The sequence below is a fragment of the Pinus tabuliformis genome, chromosome 5_2, assembly GCF_031772625.1.
Source record: "Pinus tabuliformis cultivar Carrire ecotype Pingquan chromosome 5_2, CPIR1, whole genome shotgun sequence".
NCBI lineage: Eukaryota > Viridiplantae > Streptophyta > Pinopsida > Pinales > Pinaceae > Pinus > Pinus tabuliformis.
This window is the reverse complement of record NC_142306.1, coordinates 645,590,018-645,611,419: the sequence shown is the minus strand read 5'-3', so window position 1 is coordinate 645,611,419 and position 21,402 is coordinate 645,590,018. Positions and strand designations below refer to the sequence as shown.

Sequence of the window (21,402 nt, the reverse complement as noted above, 5' to 3'; positions counted from 1 at the left end):
TTGCTCTTTAAGCAAGGGACTTGGTCCACCAGGGATAAGGGGTTAGGATTGGAGGGTTGAGGGAGAAAGGATAGGCTTATGAACAAGTTTCTCAATCCCTATAATCCTTGGGAAACTTGGATTCCCAAATGGTCCTTGACAAATAGTCTTTATTGAGAAGTAGGACCACATGGGACCAAGTGGAGCCAGCCCAGGTTCGGAGATGGAATGTAGCAACCAATGATGTTCCTATCCTGAACAAGGTGAGGGGAAAGGACCAAATAAGAATACTTTCTTCAAAAGGTTGAATTGATCCTATTGAGGTCTAGCCTTGGGGATGCCTAGGCACAATTCAATCCTAGATCTAGGGCTTGAGTCTCCTAGAGATTCCACCGTTAGAATTGCCTCAAATTTGGAAGAGAGGGAGGGGACCCACCAGCGCAATAGCCTATAGGAGATCGAATCTTTTCCTTCAGTCAATTCCCAGGAAATTGATGCCCTAGGTGACCTAATAGGGCTACACTTGGGGAAAAAGGGGAAAATGGTTAAAAGAGGGTTGAAATGATCACCCTTTTTGAAGGATCAATGCCTAGTTCACATGGGGATATGGAGTCAAGGATAATGATGAGTAAGAATTTGGTTGCTTGATCAAGGAGGACTAGAAAGTCAACTTCATCCAATGTTCAGAGAAAGAAAAGAAAAGTGACCTTCAAGCATTTATACTTCAAAGAAAATGATGCAAGCTTCTCGAGATAAATAAATCTCTAGGATATTTCATTCATATAACATTGGCCCATACATTAAAATAGCTAAAACATGCTCAATTCCACATTTCGATAATGCAACAACTAGCCCTAATTTTAGCAGTATGCAGCGACAAGAATAATAGTATCAAAATTTACTTACAACGTTATAGAGTATATCCAAGCAGCATTTCGTTTGCTCAATAAAACTCCAAAACAAGAGAAATAGCCCAAATCCATACATCAAAATTCATCCATCTCCAAAAATATCCACCAAGGAAAAAGTACGAAAATTCTCTATGATTAGAGAGATCCCAAGTCCAATGATAATACAAATGAATGTATCTAACATCAATATATAGCCTCCTAAGGAGTTCGAATTAGCCTATGGGCCCCTAATGATAAAATAATGTGCAAATAATAACCCCTAATGGTGACAAGCCCACCATACTAGCTCATAATGTAAAAAAAGCCTCACAAGGGGCCAAATAATGATGTATGCATGTCGTAGGGACCTCCAAAGGCTCAATAACATCCTGAAGTTCGATATTGAGGAATAAATTCCTCGGAATATGATGGACAAGGGAGTGGCCCCTTATTTTCCAAGTAGTAGATCTGTGTTGCTCTTTGTGGGTCTAAGGGCACATCAATGACCCCATGGGTCTCCATATGAATCAGAGATGTCTGTAGATCCCAACGTTCCACCAAAGTTCCGGGACGAGGGCGCGAGGGAGCGAGGGGGGCACAGGAGCGACCTATGCAAAAGCTCCCCACCATTTTTTACGAAACGTGGGGGAGCGTCAGGGTCTTAAAAACTTATACATATAAAATATAATTTATTAATTGAGTCCACTATGACAATTTGGTTTGAATTGAAAAGCTGCAAAGCATGATCATTGATATGAATATCATTATCTAAATTTCTAATATCATATAAAATAATAAATTTAAAATTCTAATTTATAATCATACATCAATGATCATACATTATAACAAAATACAAAGACAGCAATACCACCATCTTCAACATTCTGATAATACACAGCAAACCTCAACAATGTCGTTGTAGAAGATCACTGTAGATCTATTCTTCTTGCATCTCTGTTATCAATAAAATATATTAACCTCAGAATCTTAACACTTCTATCCTCTGCAACTTCAACAATATGTTATCAAGGCAACTCTGTTCAGTTCTAGGCCAAACTGCTATAATCATTGGTGAGTTTTGCCCATCTGTACATAGTATCAATTACAAGGATATACAAAACAACAGTGTTGTGTTATGCTCGTGTGAATTCTATGGTCAATTGTATCCTTCTTGAAGAGTAACTGTTGTGTAGACTCCTGATGGCATAACAAGATGCTAATGCCTCTGTCCACTGATGCACATTTGTGTCTAGAACATTACTCATACTTCTATCATAACTCCAAAAATCTGCAATGTAAACCTGTAGCTTCCATATCTGACAATTTGGCTATATGTATTATAGCTTTTGTTCCTTTACTTGGAAACTCTTGTTTAAATTCAAATTACAATGACCTCAAGGATTACTGTAACTTGATTATACAGATACTTGTAAGACACCAGTTAGGGTTACTTAGAGAAATAAAAAATACTTCAACGTGATCGGTGTGTCTTTTAGAAAGCAAGCACTGCCACACAAAAGTTAAGTTAATTTGATGTTGAACTTCTTTGCCTTCTAATATTTCTTATCATCACAAACTTAATTCTTCACAAGAGGGAGCCTCTGATGTTGATCATCCATAGTGAATCTTGAAGAGTTGAGCTTTGAGAGAAGCAGAGAAGCATTGATGAGTAACCACTTCAGGGATGATCTCCTCACAGAATGTGTAGGGTAATATTGAGCAGCAACCACCGATAAATGAATTTGTTTGGATCAAACTCATAATTTGTCTAATCAAAGGGCCGATGGTTCATAGTGATAGAAATCCTCAAGGTCTGTCTTCAATTCTGTCTAATATGTGCACTCCAGAATTCCTGCAAATAACCAAATCACATTACCAATGTGATAGCCATATCAAGGGTCCATTCTGCAATCTGCAATGTTCCAACAGATGCCATCGAGGTTCCATGCATGGGAGTGATCAGATCTAGTAATAACAACACACACAGCGCGCGAAGGCTGTGTATGTTGTTATGTGTTCACCTTGCCGTTTTTATAACATGAAACGGCTAAATTCCAAAACCCTACGCTTAGTTTAAATGTTAATTAAAGATTAGTTTTAGGGTTAAGTTAATTAAAATCGTTTTTTTTGCATAAATGTGTGCCACGTCCCCCCACTCCCCCCTCGCCCTCTCTCGCCCCCCCACATCCCCCCACGTCCCCTCACTTCCCCTTTTTTGAAAACGCCCCCTCAGGAAAGAGAAACGACTCCCTGGCACGTCCCCCTAAGTTTCCTCATTTTTGGGGGCGTGGGGAAACGTCCCCTACTCGTCCCCAAGTCCCCGAAGTGCAGGGGAGCGAGGAAACTAGACCCCTAGGGGGGGGTGGCCGAGTCCCCGTGGAACACTGGTAGATCCTCTGCAATGGTCCAGGTGGTGGAATGAATGCTGCCATGACATCGTACAAGTGTTGAGACAACTGCCAAGAGTGCGGAGCTCCTGTGGGGGCCTGCTAAGCATAGTGTCCCAATCATGTCACCATCGTCCCAAAAGTGGATTGCTAGTAATCTCTAAACATCCATGAAGATTTGTGGAGTGCTGCCTACTGCTGTGGAGGCCCATGGCTCTCTATGCACACCCTACATGTGCCAATGTGGACCTCTAGGGGTCAGGATCCCATATAGGGTAGCCAAACCCAAATGGAAACCACTTGCAATCTTGCATAAGATCCAATGTGTCCCCTAGGCTTCCAGTACAATCAATCATTAGAATAATCGAGTAAAGGAGCTTACAAACCATGGATAACAAAGTGGGCACTTCATAATGGCATGCCCTTCCGTAGTGGGCTTTGGCATGTGCTAGTGTCTCCAAACTCCAAAGGGGGTTAGCCAAGTACCTTATTAGGTGGTTTCAGCCCTTAGAGGGGATAGTATGTCCAAGGTACACCCTTCTAATGGGGTGGCAAGTGACAAATAGGTGAGATGGAATAGGGAATGAGAGGGGCAGCCCTGGGCCACATAATGGGGCATAGGGGTAGCTAGATAAGGGGAAGCCCACACCTGGGTATATAATGTATAGGAGGGAGTGGTCGTGGTACATGAGGTGCCCCGAATTTGATTTTTCCACCCTTCTTTATATGTCTTTTGTCTTTTACGAATTTTCTTTAATTAACTACTCGGGGCTCGAAGGACAAGAGCATGATGTGTATAATATAGCAGTGATTACACCTTTTGAGGTAGGGCGGTTCATTGCCCTCTAGGGGTTGGGACAATCATGGGTTCTTGAATGATATGTTGATTTGTGGTAGCATCAGATGTGCTCTAGCCATGAAAATTGGAAGAGAGGCTAAGGCACATAAGATCTCCAAGACCCATAAATGGTTTGGGGAAATTCCACCCAATTGGAGAGATATTAAAATAATTAATATTTTTAATGGGGTTCCTAAGTCTAAACTTAGGAAAATTAAAATATTAATGGGTATTAATATAAAACTGGGTGAGAATGTTCTAAATGACATGGATTAAGCCAAATCTAAACTTAGCTGTTGATTAGGGAATTAATCTCGGTTGTTGAAGACTCAACCGGAAAAATATAAGAGGAGGCTTGAGGGTCAGTTGGAGACACATCAAATTGATCAGTCAGTTCGATTTTCTAGAGCGAGGTTTTGCTGAGAGAATCAAGCTTATGATCTGTTGCAGTGAGGGACAGTTCAGCACGAGGCTGAGAATACATAGCAGAGAGGCAGAGATAGTGCCAGAGAAACAGTGCAGAGCCTGGAGAGGCTTACGCAAAGGCATCTGGGTGCTACATAGAGGCAACTGGGAGCTACACAGAGGCTGAAGAGGCCAGCGTGGGTGATGCAGAGGGTCTGAGAGCTGACACAGAGGCTTTAGTAGCTGCGCAGAGGCTAGCAAAGTTGACGCAGGGCCAAGAGGCAGCGCCAGAAGAATTTTCGTGGGGCAGACTGAGTGTTGGTGAGCCAGGAAGGGTGACACAGTCCCTGCAGAGTGACACAGAGCAGTGGAAGCTGCCATAGTTGCTGTGGGATTGTTCATCCGGTGATTGATCAACTGGAATATCTGTCTCCAAAGGGAGGTACTACTGCCGAGGGCATTCTCTCTCGGGTGAGCCATTTCTAGCACCCTAGTTGTATTCAAAAACTGCGTAATAATAAAACCCTCATATCTGCTGCACCAGTTTTCCTGCATTGGGTTTTTCCGGGGACGATTGTCCAAAAATAATGGTGTCCCTTGTGTGTTTGTCTCAGTTATTTCACTTGTTGATTTGTATATGAGTTAAGGTTGCATTTGTGTTTATTTCAGTGTTTATATTTATAAATAACTTGTTAATGGAATAAACAAGTAGGAGAAATTAAATCAAATAATGTAGTAGGGATTTATAACTAGTCAGACTTAGAAATTTCAACATGGTATCAAACCATTGTAGATCACAGGAGAACTGAAGGCACCAGCAGTAATCTAAAGAATCCACAGCAGTAGCAGCTGTCCTGAGAGACAGTGTTGTTCCAGAGCAAAAGCAGCAGAGAATAAATGATACAGAGGGCTTGCGTCACCATTTCGAGCCAGGAGGAGGGTCAGCGCAGAGGCAGAGGGGCAGAGCAGACCTACGCAGTACCCGGTCATCTTTCTCAGCGAGGAAGGATTGACGTTATGGCCAGGAAGAGCAGATTCTGCCATTGTCGGGATTGCGCAAAGCCTGAAAGGCTCAGTTTCTTCAGTTGTCGGGGCTCGGGGAGCTGTGGGAAGATTGTGATTAAGAAGCTGGTGGGGTGTTGTTTATGTCAATGCAGAACAATACCTAAGGGGACAGAACCAAGGTAGAGGGGGTCGCTACCTTGATAGATTTCTAGCCAAGAAATCCAGAACCGAGTTGCAGTTGCAAGGAGGATTGGAGAGGAGTGGTTCGACATTTGGCGGGAAGATTTCCAGCAGGGAAATCAAGACTTAGAGGGAGTTTTCCAGGAGGGGAGTCGAAACTCAGAGGGAGTCCAAAAGAGGCGTTGAAATGGAAATGAACGGACAAAGGGATCAGGACAGGTTGGACAGGGCTTCCAACTTTGTCATTTAGAAGGCCAAGATCCTGGTAGTCCTAGATCAACATCACATCAAGAACTTTGCCTTGAGAGCTGTGGTTATCCCGGTCGACCCAACTAAGAATGAGAAGTATGAGGATGCAATGGCCAGGGCGAAGTGCATGATCCTAGACGAGGTCAAAGATCATGTCATACCACATTGTTGAAAAGAACACAGCAAAGGAGATGTGGGATAGTTTGACGACCTTGTATCAGGGCACTTCCATGCAGCGGAAGATGCTATTGGAGAAACAGTTGCGGTCATATCAGATGCAGAAGGGAGAGCGGATAGATCCGTTCCTCCCGAGATTGCAGGAGATTCGTGACCAACTTACTTCCTTGGGGTCTACACCAGATCCAGAATTCATGGTGAGGACTGCGATGAATGCAGTTTCCAAGGATTGGGAGACATTTGTCCAAAGTATTTTGGGCAGGGCTACTCTTCCAGGTTGGGAGGAGATGTGGACAGCTCTTCCCCAAGAAGAGGTCAGGAGGTTGACCAAGGCGGGGAGTAATGGCAAGGGAAGTCGAATCAAAAAAGAGGAGGAGGATGCAACTCTAGCATCTACAGGACAGCAAGGAAGAGCAAGAAGAAGGACATCTCCAAGGTGAAGTGCTTCCATTGTGGGGAGTTGGGACATTATGCATCCCAGTGTCCCAGGAAGAAAAACAAGGGAGAAGCTTTTGATTCTAAGGCAGCTCCAGCGAAGGCGGAGAAAGAAGTCGAGACTGATGACAATTGTGCCATGAGTGCTCATGCACCTCTAGAGAAGAGGTGGGGAGGCATCGAGTTGTATTCAGGAGAACTATAATCTAGGGGCAGGATCCTTGAGGTGTCCAAACTCATGGATCATATCCGGCTGCGAGAGCCCTTAACGACAGTAGCAGAATGACAAATGTTGGGTGGAGCAAAGTGTAGAGGAGCAGCAAGGTAGTGCTTGGGTGCAGAATTCTAAGGCAGTGGAGGTTGCAGCAGTGCGAGAGGCACAAAGGTGTATGCAGCAGCGCAATAGCAGCAGAGGGAGCACAGGATAGCAACAGAGGCAGCTTCAGCATCACGAGGCTTCCAGACTGACTGGTACTAACTCAACCCTCTCTCAGATTTTGCGCTGATGCTCCTAGTACTAACTCTGCCTCTCTGCTATGTATTCACTGCCCCTCAGCTACAACTCTGATCACTCACTCAATTTCCTCAGCAAACCCTGCCCCAGAAAATCGAGTTCTTGATCTCTCTCAGTGTGTTCTCCAACTGACCCTCAAGCCTCCTCTTATACTTTTCTCATTGGTCCATCAACGGCCGAGATTAAATCTCTAATCAACAGCTAAGATTAGATTTGGCTTGATCCATGACCTTTGGACCATTCTAATTCAGTTTTATATTAATTCACATTAATGTTTTATTTTTCCTAAGTTTAGACTTAGGAACTCCATTAAAACTATTAATTATTTTAATATCTCCCAAACTGGTTAGATTCTGCCGAAACCATTTATGGGTCTTGGATATCTCTTGTGTTATAGCCTCTCCACCAGTTTTCGTGGCGAGAGCACATCCAATGCCACCCCAAATCAACATTTTACTAGCGTTGACTTGGGGTATTTGACCAGCGTTGACTTCGATTTTGTGGGCAGAATTCTGATTTCTGCAAGCCGAATTTATTGGCACGAATTTCGAGGTGTTTGGGCATTGTTTGACTGTGTTGACTGCAATGTTGACTTTTTGGTTTGACCGCAAAATTACAGTAGACTTTGACTGGGTTGACTGAGCTGATTTTGGGTTGACTTTGACTCCCTTGGCAAGGCGAATTCTTCTGCTATTGACTGAGCTACTTGGAGGAACTTTTGGGGCAGCTTTAACCACTGTTGACTTTCTAGTTAGCGCTACATTGACTGTTGTTTTAGCAGGACTGTTTTGGGCATGTATTTCTAATATTTGTACTTTCTCTCTTTGCTGAACTATTGAAGAATAATAAGAAGATTTGATCAAAAGGTTTCCCCACATTGGGCTTTGTCCTTGGGATCCGCCACATCTTGTGTCCTCTTGTCTTGGCTTGTCTTCTACACTTGTTTTTATGTTCTATCTGCATTTACTATCAATGTGTTTAAGTTAATGTGATTTCTACTAGATATAATTGGAAATTTTTATTGGGTTGCTAAAGGAACATTGAAGTAAATTGTCCTAAAGCATAGAACATACCATTGTTATCTAAAATTAACAGATACGCTAGCATATTACCATTGTCTCTACGTAGTTCAAGGATCAGTCTCCAGCACTCATGCAAAGATGGATTTAGGTGGCTGATTTTTTGAATATATTTTACAGATATCGTGGGAGTCATCTATCCCTCCACTCCGCTCATCTATACACTTGGCTAGTAGTTCAAGGGGCACGCAGATCTCACAGGAATATGCACCAGCCAATGAAGATGATACACTACCACCTGTTAAAAAATGTGTAACTAGGTTCGGTCTTCATAAAGATGAAATGTACTTTTGATGAAAGAAAATTATTATTATTGTTTTTGGAGCATGGGTTTCATGTTCAAGGTCTTTTATTTTATAGGTCAAGCACCCATTGAGTGCTTCTAGGGTTTGTCCTAGGTCAAGAAGTTAACAGAGTCATTGTCGTAAGTTGAAGACCCCATCGGGCACATTGTAACTTGTAAAGAAAATTATTTTTGTCTTAAAAAATGTCCAAATATCCTCCAAGACCAAGTCGGCCTGGCAGTTGACAAGTCGACCTAAAAGGAAGAGTAACATCCACCTTGAACAGCCTATATATAGAAGAAAACTCGTCCGCCTTGAGACACATTCACTCACATCTCATTCTAGCAAAGAAGAAGGAAGAAGAAGGCAGCGAAGAAGGAAGAGGACGTAGATCTTTTGTTTGGGCTATTTCTCTCTCACACGTGCTAAGGAGGACTAGGGTTTCTGCAACAGATCTAGGGTTTCTATCTACAAGTTCAATCTTGGAGAAAAGAAGGCAAGTAGGTCAAGCGAAGGTCACCAAGGGTCATCCTCAAGCTCCAGAAGTGAGGGAAAGGCAAGCAAAGGTCAAAGGAAGGCTCAGAAGGCAGATCAAAGCTCACACATGTGGCAACAACAACTGCTGGGGGGGGCGAAATTTCAGATTTGCAGTGGAGGCCGAAATTCTGCAGCTGGAGGTCGAAGAAGTGCTACTAGAAGAGATTTGACTGGGTTTGACTGGATCAATGTTAGCACATCATTCGGAGAGGTTGGTCTTGGTCTTAGAGGGTTTTGAAGTCAATCTTAAGGTCTTGGAATTCGTCAATTGAAGAATCTATGAGGACGAGAAGAGATTTGCGGGTTTTCCTCTCAAGTGGAGAGGTTTTGGCCCTAGCTTGCAACCTATATTTTTTGTTATTGTTCTTCATGTTTTTGGTAGCTGTTTGATGATACACACATATAATAATAAGTAACAAAGCTAATAAGTAAAAAGACATCACAAGCAGTGATCAAGTAAAGAGAAATCACTATAATCATTGCCGTATAGATTTCATCAACATGGTATCTGTTAACACACACATGGCAGCAACATAATCTGAAAGATAAGACATGAGAGTACAATTTTATTAACAAATCATATATATTTATACTACATGGTTTCACTGTTGGGTTTCACATCCCAAGGTCTCTTGGACTTCCTTTTGTCTATTCGGCTTTCACACTAACCCATTGAGGATTAGGTGTCCAACATTCCCCCCTTTAATCCGAAGGGTTATGTATGAGGCCAAGAAGAGAGCTGTAATAAAAAATGTGCAACAAGGCATGGCAGCACTAGGCTGAATGTGCTCTCTGAAATGTTGGTATAAAGGGCGGTAGTTTAAGGATGACCACCAACGCTGGAACGCTTAGTGCAGTTCCCGGAACTCTTCCAAAACTGGCAAGAAACTGAAGTCTTCTGCTAGAGGAAGTGCTCCTATTGTTTTGAAGAGCGAAACCTTCAACCATGAAAGGGAGGTCTCACCCCGCATAAAAGGGAGAACTTCAACCTGAAAAGGGAAGTCTCAACCTATGATGGTTTAAGGATTACCACCAACTCTGGAATGCTTAATGCAATTCCTGGAACTCTTCCAAAACTGGCGAGAAGATGAAGTCTTTTGCTAGAGGAAGTGTTCTCAATTTTGTTCCTGGAATTCTTCCGAAACTGGCAAGAAGCTGAAGTCTTTTGCTAGAGGAAATGTCCCAGATTACCAACTGAAGGCATGTTCAGGGGCATCTTTGTTTCTGGCTACAACTCTGAAACTAGTGTGGTAGGTTGTGGCTCACGCTCGCTTGATGTGGCTTTGAAGCTTGTAGATGACCATCATTTCCCCCACTGTCAGATACAAGGTGAGATGATGGAGAAAAATCAACTGCAAGACTGTTCAATACACTAGAACAAGTTCTGACATGTGATTGGAATATCTTCTTGGCTGTTGATGCCCATTGCCAAGAAGTGATCCATCCAAGATGAATCTTTGTTCTTGCAAGACATTTGTTTCTGAAGCATCTGTGTGAAGAATGGGTGGTTTTATGACAGTGCTTACATGGATGAAGATCAAAACAGTGATCTTTCAAATGGCCAACTCGGTCACAGTGTTGGCATTTCACAATCTGTTGTTGTTGCTGTTGCTGTGGAAGAGGGGCAGAATCTGGAACAACTGAAGGTGAATTGTCATGAAGAACAGGTGAAGATGAATCATCCTCAAGAAATCCAGCACTTTGAAATTGAATTGGCTTTGAGTAGTTTGGAATATGAAAGGACAAGTCCTTGTCATATCCAAGACTAGTTCTGTGCTTGTTGTGGACACGCTGTTCCCAAGGTCGATGATGGGCTTTGGAAGTGTAGACTGAGTTTCTGCATCTGCATGTACAACTGCTGCTTTATTGGGCACTGGATCTAAATGAACTTCAACAATATTGTCTTGTTGTTTATGGGAGTTTGTTTCATTGCTCTGAACAAAAACAAGTTCAGAATGACTCCTCTGTTTTAATTCTTCTTTCTATAGCTGAGATTCGAGCTATAAAAAATCATTTTTTTCTTGTGCATTTTGTAGACAGACCTGAATGTCTATGAGAGAAACTTTGCTGACTTTTAATGTATCATGAGTAGTAGACAATATCAGAGTTTTGAGGAACTCTAATACTTCATTGATTCTGGCCATTTTTTCTTCAATGTCAGAATTACACCTTAAAAATTGATCACAACTACTACTCAATGCAGAAAAGTAATACCCACTCACAGTACAGCAATATCCTTTATAAATGTGCAGCAAATGATCAGTGTGCAACTAGCAAGCACCAATTACAATCCATTACATAAAAATAAGAGTTTACTCATGACCAGCACTATGTTCTGACAATACAACCAACTAAACTTTTCTCCACAAAAGATTACTTTTATTTGTCAAAACAATCATTGCCTTTATACAGCCCACCAAACTCTTATGCAGCAGTCGAATCAAGGAATCAATGCATATATATGTAGACAAAAACTATAATGAGTTTTAAATACAATGCCACACTGGGGTAGTAGCAACTACAAACTTGCTTGGATCCTTCAAATACTCCTTCACTTTCTTGACCAGTGGAAAAGAATAGTCAAGTTCAATAGCGACTGCTAATACATTCTTGTAACCATTGATGATAGCATGTGGAACAGCTGCAATTGTGGGATTACAGATCGCCAGAGAAAGAGTTGTACATAATCTCATAAACTGCAAATTGCTTGTTGTGGTGTGCCAAAGATGGTCTTCCAGAACTATTCGGACACACGCATATGCCCAGTAGTTAATTCATGCATCATATGATACTCAGTCTTCAAAATACAAATACCAAATATAGCCCTTCAAAAATTTCAACGCAACATACTAGGAGTTATGCATGGACTTGGCTCCATTCCAACACACTGCCTTTTAAAAAAGTCTATTCAACACATGCCATCTACAACCCAATAAATTTCAACGCATGTATGAACTACGGCTATTCAAAACTTTAATGCATGTATGAACACAGGAGCATCGTTTTTAAGGGAAATCAATGCACGGTTAATGGAACCATACCAAAACAACCAACGCACAATATATGGAGCCACACCAAAATGACCAATGCACAGTATATCAATTCACATGGAAATAACTTGAATAGTGCCAAAACTAACTCGCATATATCACCAAGTTGTATTCTCGGCATATCTTCAATGTTCTATCATGAATGGTTCAATGCACCTTCTTCACCAATACACAGTCATGCGCGGGAGTCTTCAACGAACATCGTTCCAGCACCACTTTTTTTTTATGGGAACTCAACGCATACCATATATTGAATATGTATCACTGCTGGTCATATATACCATAGCATTTTACCATGACCACAGAACCAAATACAGCGCTCACAAACAACTTCTAGGGATTTGAATTGAAATAATATTGCAACACACTGCCTTCAAAATCTCAACGTACAGAAGTGCTCGGCATGCACAATGATGTTGGAGATTCTTCAACGCAGAAACACAAATCACGCTCCAGTATTCAATCGCAGAGAGTTGTAGTGTTGTAACGTTCAATTCAGCGTTGTTTCTGGAGTCGAGCAAGAGGATGAGGGATCGATACTCGCAAAAAGGCCTAAATTCATGAAGTCACCGAGACATCAGAAGTGGACAATGGAAAGCGTGACAGTGGACAACTTTAATGTAATCAGGCAATGTTAATATATGGGTGAATTTACGTAATACAAGAACTGTGTAATATGGGAGCAGCGTTAAAGATAAGCCAACACATTAATACGGAGCAGCGTTAAACACTTTCCAATGTGGATCTCCTTGCAGCTTTTCAGAGTTTTAATGGAGCAGCGTTAAACACTTTCCAATGTGGATCTCCTTGCAGCTTTTCATATAGATAAGCAATGGCGGTCATGAAGACATTCAATGATTAAACACTCAATGCAACAACGATGACAACGTATATCAAGAGCCTCCAAACACTCTTTCCTCCAGCGTTCAAAAGACTTCGATGGCAGCGTTAAACAAAATATGGGACAGCGTTAATACCAGGAGACACATGCTTGCGTTAATACCAGGCTCGCCGACGATGGCATTCTCCCAGAGAAACCATTACCAGAGAGATTCAAGTACCTCAAGCTCTCCATACCAATCAAGACTGGTATTTCACCCCGCAACAAATTATCTGCGACTGGATAGTGATAAAACCTCCAGATCGGAGAGATTGCCAACAAACTCCGGTATGGAATCCGTGATTATGTTGCTCTGGAGATACAGTATCTTCAATCTCAAGCTCGAAGTGCCGGCACTGGCAGGTAAAGCAGAATCGATTGAAACCCAGTTAAAGTACGCGCAGGGAGGAACTGTTGAAGATGGAAAATGGAACCAGACCCGATAAGTTATTCCCACTTAAAGATAGTCTCTCCAGTTTCGGAAGCGCCCCGATTGCAGCAGGAGACAACGTTTTCAGTGGAGTATAGGAGAATATAAAACATCTATGACACTGACGCAGTGAGATAGCATTTGCAGCAGGTCTCTTGACAGAGGGCGCAGTCTTGACAAAGGGCGTTCACTTAAAAACACATATGACAGAGGGCGTTCACTTAAAAAATGCATATGACAGAGGAACGCATATATGACACTGCCTGGAGCAGGCTTCAGGCAACCAGGCAGAATATAGGACAGTTCTGACAAGCTGGAAAATGGCAGACCAACAGATATGTAAAATTAGGCTCGCAGTAATTATGCAGGGCAGGAATACGCCTGTAGCTCTGATACCATGTTAAACACACACATGGCAGCAACATAATCTGAAAGATAAAACATGAGAATACAATTTTATTAACAAATCATATACATTTATAGTACATGGTTTGACTGTTGGGTTTCACATCCCAAGGTCCCTTGGACTTCCTTTTGTCTATTCGGCTTCCACACTAACCCATTGAGGATTAGGTGTCCAACAGTATCAAAGCTAAGGTTGTCTAAAGGCATTATGAAGATCTATACTACATTGAGGAAGCTCTTCAAGAAATGTTCAAAGGTAGCAAGCCATCTCAAGAAAGGCATCAAGGAAGCATGGAATCTTCTATTCACTACAAAGAAGGAAGTAACCAAGATAAAGGATGAAGGACTCTTCTCAACACTCACTGGCACATTCCAAGACAAGAACATTTGGGTAATCGATAGTGGTGCATCTAGACACATGACTGGTCATCACAAACAACGGAATACATTATCAAAGGGAAAATCTTCTTACTTAGTGGAACTTGGAGGTAATAAGAGTTATCCTATAAGAGGAATTGGATCTACCTCTATAGAGTTGGAAAAAGGAAGCAACTTTCATCTCAACAACATCCTATTTGTTCCAGGTTTGCATAAGAACTTGCTTTCTATTTCAAGTTTAGAAGGGTGATAAGAGTAGCTCTCATTGATGGAAGAGTTGTAATATGGAGTAAGAACTCAAGCATAGAGAATGCTAGAGTAATTGGTATTCATGAAGTAAGACTTTACAAGTTGATATCTCCTCTTGCACAAGCTTTGGTTCATAGTAAAATCAGCCCATGTGATCTCTGGCTTAGAAGATTTGGCCATCTTCATTTCAAAATCCTTCCAAATTAAGCTCTATAGTAGAAGGAATCCCCGAATTGAAAGAAGATTACAAACGAGTACGCAAAGGATGTGCATTGGGTAAGAATACCAAGAGACCATTTGGACGCAGTGCTTCACAGTCAAAAGAAATCTTGGGTCTTATTCATTCTGATGTTTGTGGTCCTATGACTCCTAAATCACTTGGAGGTCATCTATATTATGTCACATTTATAGATGATCATTCAAGGAAAACTTGGGTTTAACTGATGAAATCCAAGGATGAATTATTTACAAAATTTCAAGAATTCAAAGCTGAAATTGAGAACCTTATAGAAAGGAAAATCAAGATACTAAGATCCGATAATGTAGGAGAGTATACATCCAAGGAAATTATAGCTTTCTGTAAAGAGTCTGGGATTAAGAGGGAGTTGATAGTCCCATATAATCCTGAACAAAATGGAGTTGCAAAAAAAATGAACCAATCCATTGAAGAAAGTGTAAAAGCAATGTTGCATGAACAAGATCTACTGAAATTTATGTGGAGAGAAGTTGTTGATTTCTGGTAGCATCAGATGTGTTCTAAGTCTCAAACTTTGCAGGGAGGGTTGGGTACATGTATTCCAAGGAACCTAGAAAGCGTTTTGGGAAATTCCACCTGGAGATAGTTTTATTAAAATAATTAATTATTTTTAATGGGACCCTAACTCTAAACTTAGGAAAATAAAATAATTAATGGGTATTAATCTAACTATGGGTGTAATTTCTAGAAGAAGACGAGGATTAAGCAGAAATGATCTTAGCCATTGATTAGCTTTTAATTTAAGTCGTTGAATGTCAACGAGAAGATTATTTAAGGAAGCTTGAGGGTCATTTGGAAAACACACAGAGAATTGATCAGTGAAATCGAATCGCTGAAGCTAGAGGCGGTGCAATGATTTGTAGTGATCACGCAGTGAGGGGCAGAGGAAGTTTTGGTTGGAGGATCTTCTTTGGAGCTAAGAATAATCAGAGAGAAGCAGAGAGACACTAGAAGGAGGCAGTGCAGTACCTAGGAGGGGTTGACACTGAGCCAGAAGGGCTCACGCAGAGGTGGTGCAATCCTCCAAGCAGAAGTCCAAAAATTTGTTGGGGTTTGACGTTCTGAGCTGGGAGGGTTGACGCCAGAGCTCCGGGAGAGAAAATCGATCCAGCGCTGGGGTGATGCAGTGCCTTAGAGGCTGACGCAAGGCCCACGTAGGGGCAGGGGCAGCACAGAAGTAGCCAAGGAACTCGCAGTTCAGCTGTCGGATCAGCCGGGACTTGCTGGGTAGAGTGAGGTAATCTCACAAATTTCTCCTGCCAATTGTATTTCTCTGTAACTGGATTTCCGAGAGGGCATCCAGCAGTTGTATTCAGAAAACCACTGCATAATACTAAAAACCCTCGGATCTGTTGCACCGGTTTTCCCGCATTTTGTTTTTCCAGGGACATTTGTCCAAAAATAACTGTCATTTGTGTGCATCTTTCTCTATTGTTCAGTTTCTTGTTTCGGCATATAATTTAATTGGTGTAGGCTGCAATGTATGTATTTCAATGTTTGTCGTAGGAAACTCCAAATAACTTGTTCATGTAAATCTAACAAGTAGAAGAAATATCATCAGTGTTGAAGTAGGAATTCTTGGGTTTAAGGAATTTTCACATGGTATCAGAGCAGTGCAGGTGAAGCAAGAAGAACAGTGCCAAAGAACCCAACGTTGAGCAGAAAAGGATGTTGAAATAGCTGTTGGAGGTGGCAATTCGAATCCCAAGAGGGGTTTGCGCAATCCAAGCTGGGAGGGCAAAATTTTCGAGGAAGTCTCTCTCTGAGTGAGTCGATAGAGAGGAAAGGCTTCCAGATCGAAATTTTGCGTGGTAGAGGGAGTAGCGCTGAGCCTCATCGTGAGGAAGCCCTAGTGGGACGCAATTTTTCTGCAAGCCGTTTTTGCTGGGCAGAAAAACTTCAGAAGAGAGGAGAAGCATAGTGAGGGAATTTTTTGGAATTTTTTCCTCAGTAGACTTCCTGCTAAGAAGTATGTTTTCCTATTGGCTGAGCAACAACAGTAGGAAGCAAAGAGGAGCAGTTCGACATTTTTGAGGCAGAGATGATAACCAATGGTTTGAGGGATCAGGATAGATTGGACGAAGCATCCAACTATGTCATCTGGAAGGCAAGGATGTCATTCGTTTTAGATGAGCATTCTCTCAAGTCCTATGTCGAAAGCGTGGTGGTTGTGGCTGCAAATCAAGATCCGTTGAAGAAGTACCGAGTAGAAATGGCAAAGGCAAAGAGTGTCCTCGACGGAGTGAAGGATCATGTAGTTTGTCACATCGCTAGCAAAGGGACTACTAAGGAGATGTGGGATGCGTTGTCTACATTGTATCAAGGATCTTCCGAGCAGCAGAAGATGTGCTTAGAGCAACAAATGAGATCTACACAGATGCAGAAGGGGGAGCGCATAGATCCGTTCTTCACGAAGCTTCAGGGGACCCATGATGAGTTAGCAGTTGTGGGGTCTACGTCTCAAAGGTCTGAGTTGGTTAGACTGTCCCTCAATTCAATCTCAGATGAGTGGCAAGTCTTTGTCCAGAGTATCCTAGGCAGAGCGACTTTGCCAAATTGGGATGAGATGTTGGCAGCTCTTAAGCAAGAAGAGCTGAGACATCTAGTCAAGTGTAAGGTTGATGGAAGCAACAGCAGTGGGTCGAAGCCCAAGAAGGAGGAAGAGAATGCAGCCCTTACATCCAAGGGACAACAGCAGCAGCGGAGGCGAAAGAAGGACGTCTTGAAGATCAAATGCTTCAAGTGTGGTGAAATGGGTCACTACGCAACACAGTGTCCTCTCAGGAAGAAGGGCAAAGATGAGAAGCACGATCCGAAGGATGCACCCGCGAAGATCGAAGACAAGGAGTTTTCCATGGCAGTCGAGATACCTCCAAGAGGGAGGTGGGATGATTTGGAGTTGTAGTTCGAAAGAGCTACAGATGGGCAGGATCCTTGAGGATCCCACCTCTCGGATCAATTCCTTGCTAAGGGAGCCCAGATCAAAAGTAGCAGGATGGACCACTATCAGTTGGTGAAAAGGAGTGTTGGAGCGACAGATAAAATGGCTAGAGCGCCAAGTCTGAGCAACGTAGTGCAAAGCTGCAACAGTGCAGGGAGGCACAATGCAGTAGCACCAGCAGTGCAGTGGCTTCAGAGGGATAGCATTGGACTAGCAGCTGTCAGATCTTCAGCATCGATATGGATCTATGTTGAACACTCGTTCAGTAACTTGGGATGTTTTTTTGTTGCTGATACAGTAGCAGCAGCAGTTTGCAGTGCAGGGGCAGTTGGCAGTGCCAGTACCAGTAGCAGCATAGTGCAGAATTTCTGAGGGAGTTGCAGTACAGATGCAGTGTTGATAGCGGCAGGATCAGCAACAGTACAGATGCAGCATTTGTGCAGTAGTTGGTGGGCAGCATGTCAGAGATCAGCAGTGTAGAGAACGATGTTATGAAGTCAGGGTGATGCTTCAGTGGGAGGCATTACTAGAGCACATTCCTCGCGAAAAGGGAGTGTTAATTTTTGGTAGCATCAAATGTGCTCTAAGTCTCAAACTTTGCAGGGAGGCTTGGGCACGTGTATTCCAAGGAACCCAGAAAGCGTTTTGGGAAATTCCACCTAGAGACAGTTTTATTAAAATAATTAATTATTTCTAATGGGAACCTAACTCTAAACTTAGGAAAATAAAATAATTAATGGTATTAATCTAACTGTGGGTGTAACTTCTAGAAGAAGATGAGGATAAAGCATAAACGATCTTAGCCGTTGATTAGCTTCTAATCTGGGTCGTTGAATGTCAACGAGAAGATTATTTAAGGAAGCTTGAGGGTCATTTGGAAAACACATAGAGAGTTGATCAGTCAGATCGAATTGCTGAAGCTAGAGGTAGCGTACCAATTTGTAGTGATCACGCAGTGAGGGGCAGAGGGAGTTTTCGCTGGAGGATCTTCTTCGGAGCCAAGAATACTCAGCAAAGAGGCAGAAAGATACCAGAAGGAGTCAACGCAATACCCAGGAGGGGTTGACGCTGAGCCAAAAGGGCTCACACAGAGGCAACGCAGTCCTCCAAGTAGAAATCTGAAAATTTGTTGGGGTTTGACGTTCTGAGCCGGGAGGGTTGACATCAGAGCTCCGAGAGAGCAAATCGATCCAACCATGGGGTGACGCAGTGCCTTAGAGGCTGACACAGGACCCACGCAGGGGCGGCGCAGAGGTAGTCGGGGAACTCGCAATTCAACTACCAGATCAACCAGGATTTGCCGAGTAGAGTGAAGTAATCTCACAAATTTCTTCTGCCAGTCATATTTCTCTCTAACTGGATTGTTGGGAGGGCATCCATTCTGCGTAGGGACTACGCAGTCCTAGCGTTAATCCCAATGTCACAACCCCAGCATTGTCCCTCCTCTGCTCTACGTCTTCTTCTGCTCCTGCACCCCTTACTGATGTTGATATCCTCTCTCCTTTTCACCTGCAACTCTCCCTCTGATTCGATTTCTTCTTGCCGAACTTCGACCAGTGAGAAAATCGATCATACTTGGGTCACTGAGTATCTGCCCTGTGTGTTTTCCAAATGTCCATCGAAGTCCTTCTTATAACAAATTGAGTAATCAACGACCCAAATTAGATTCTAATCAATGGCTCAAATCATATTGACTTGATCCTCGTCTTCTTCTAGAAGTTTTACCCATAGTTAGATTAATACCCTTTAATTATTTTAATTCCCTAAGTTTAGACTTAGGCACTTGTCGACCACTGCAGTGACACCTGATGATTATATGAAGACTCCATGCCCAAGGATGATCCAGAGGGCACTTGTACCATCATATATCATTAGTCAACAGAGTTTTTTAACTCTACTTCTATCTTCCAACATCTTTCTTGTACCCAGATTCCACACACTACAAGGAATTGTAATAAGTGATACCAATAATGATGAGTTTGAGTCTGTAACAGGCCTAGGATGTTGGGACTCGAACAGCAAACGAGTACACCTTGGAGTGTTTTTTTATCTAGTTAATTATGCCTTCTTTTTTGGAGGCGGATAATTTTCTGGGTTTTTTCACTCACATTTTACCCCAAAGTCGAGGTGACAATTTGAAGGTTGAGCCCCTAACACATCTTAGGGTCTAGAGTTGATGCATATTACCATACTAGATCACACAAAAAAAATTGTGGAATTTGGTTAGGTCTAAGTAGTCATTTTTTAATTTTTTAGATTTTCCACATTGCGGAAAGTGCTAATAAAATTGTATTTGTAATGTAATAAGTGATGTCTAGAGAAGTTGTATGGGGTATGAGTAATGAAATTTTCACCTCTCACCCTCAACTTTCTACGATGACACACTTTGATGGGTTAAAAATGTGTTTTGAACCTGTTGACCCTGCCGCCTACAACTACCTACAAGTTGGATGGCAGTTAATGGACTAAGGGATCATGACAGTTTGGATGGAGCATCCAACTTTGTCATCTGGAAAGCCAGGATCCTTGCAGTTTTGGACAATAATCGCATCAAGGATTATGCCTTGAAGACGGTTGTTGTTCTCGTTGATGTTGATCCTCTCAAGAAGTACGAGGAGGCTTAGGCCAAAGCAAAGTGCATGATCTTGGACAAGGTCAAGGATCATGTGATCCCACATATTGCTGAGAAGGACACAGCAAGGGAAATGTGGGAGGCCTTGACCACTTTGTACGAGAGAACTTCCGTTCAACGGAAGATGTTACTTGAGTGTCAGCTGAGGCAGTATCAGATGCAGAAGTGAGAAGAAATCGATCCCTTCCTTATCAGGTTGCAAGGGATCCGAGACCAGTTAACTTCCATAGGGTCTATACCAGATCCTGAATTTATGGTCAAGACTGCCTTGAATGCAGTCACTGAAGACTAGGAAAACCTTTGTCGAGAGCATCTTGGGCAGGGCTTCTCTCCCCAATTGGGACAAGATGTGGGCAGCTCTTCGACAGGAAGAGATCAGACGGTTGACCAAGGCGAGAAGCAGCGACAAAGGGATCAGAGCCAAGGAGGAAGATGAGGATGTAGCTCTCACATCAGCGGGACAGCAAGGGCAGCAGAAGAGGAAAAAGAAAGATAAATCCAAAGTCAGATGCTTCAGATGTGGAGAACTGGGTCATTTCGCCACTCAGTGCCCTAGGAAGAAGGGCAAGGAAGAGAATTTTGACTCAAAGGTTGCTCCAGCGCAAGATGACAAAGAGGGCAATGATGATGATTGTGCCATGAGTGCTCATGCACCTCTAGAGAAGAGGTGGGGCGATATTGAGCTGTAGTCGGGAGGACTACACAGGGGCAGGATCCTTGAGGTGCCCAAACTCTTGGATCACATACGGCTACAGGAGCCCTTAATGACAGTAGCAGAATGACGGGAGTTAGTTGGTGTGAGGGATGATGGAGCAACAGTGGCAGAGCTAGAGTGCCAAAGTCTGAAGCAGCGCAGTGGAGTGTTGCAGCAATGCGGAAGGCACAAAGCAGATACAACAGTAGCGCAGTAGCATTAGAGGGTCAGCAGAGGTAGCTTCAGCGTCAATGGGCATCCAAATTGACCAGCATGTCAGCCCTTTTGGTGACTTTTCAGTTGCTTACTTCTCAGCAACTAAGTTGCAGTGCAGCAGTTAGCAGTGGCAGTGTTATGGGCAGCATGATGCAGAATATTGAGAGGGAGTTGCAGTACAGATGCAGCAGTGACAGTGGCAATGCCATGGACAGCAGTACAGATTGCAGTGACGCAGTGGATGAAAGGCAACAGGCCGAGCATCAGCAGCACAGAGGACCGATGTCGTGGACCAGTGCGATATTTCTGTTG

The 21,402-nt window shown here is 42.7% G+C and overlaps 1 protein-coding gene across 1 annotated transcript in view; it reads right to left on the bottom strand.

Annotated features, from left to right (window-relative positions):
* LOC149160690 (protein SEEDLING PLASTID DEVELOPMENT 1-like) overlaps window positions 1–21,402 on the bottom strand; it is a 275,377-nt gene that overhangs the window by 83,030 nt on the left and 170,945 nt on the right. The gene's annotated exons all lie outside the window — the stretch shown is intronic.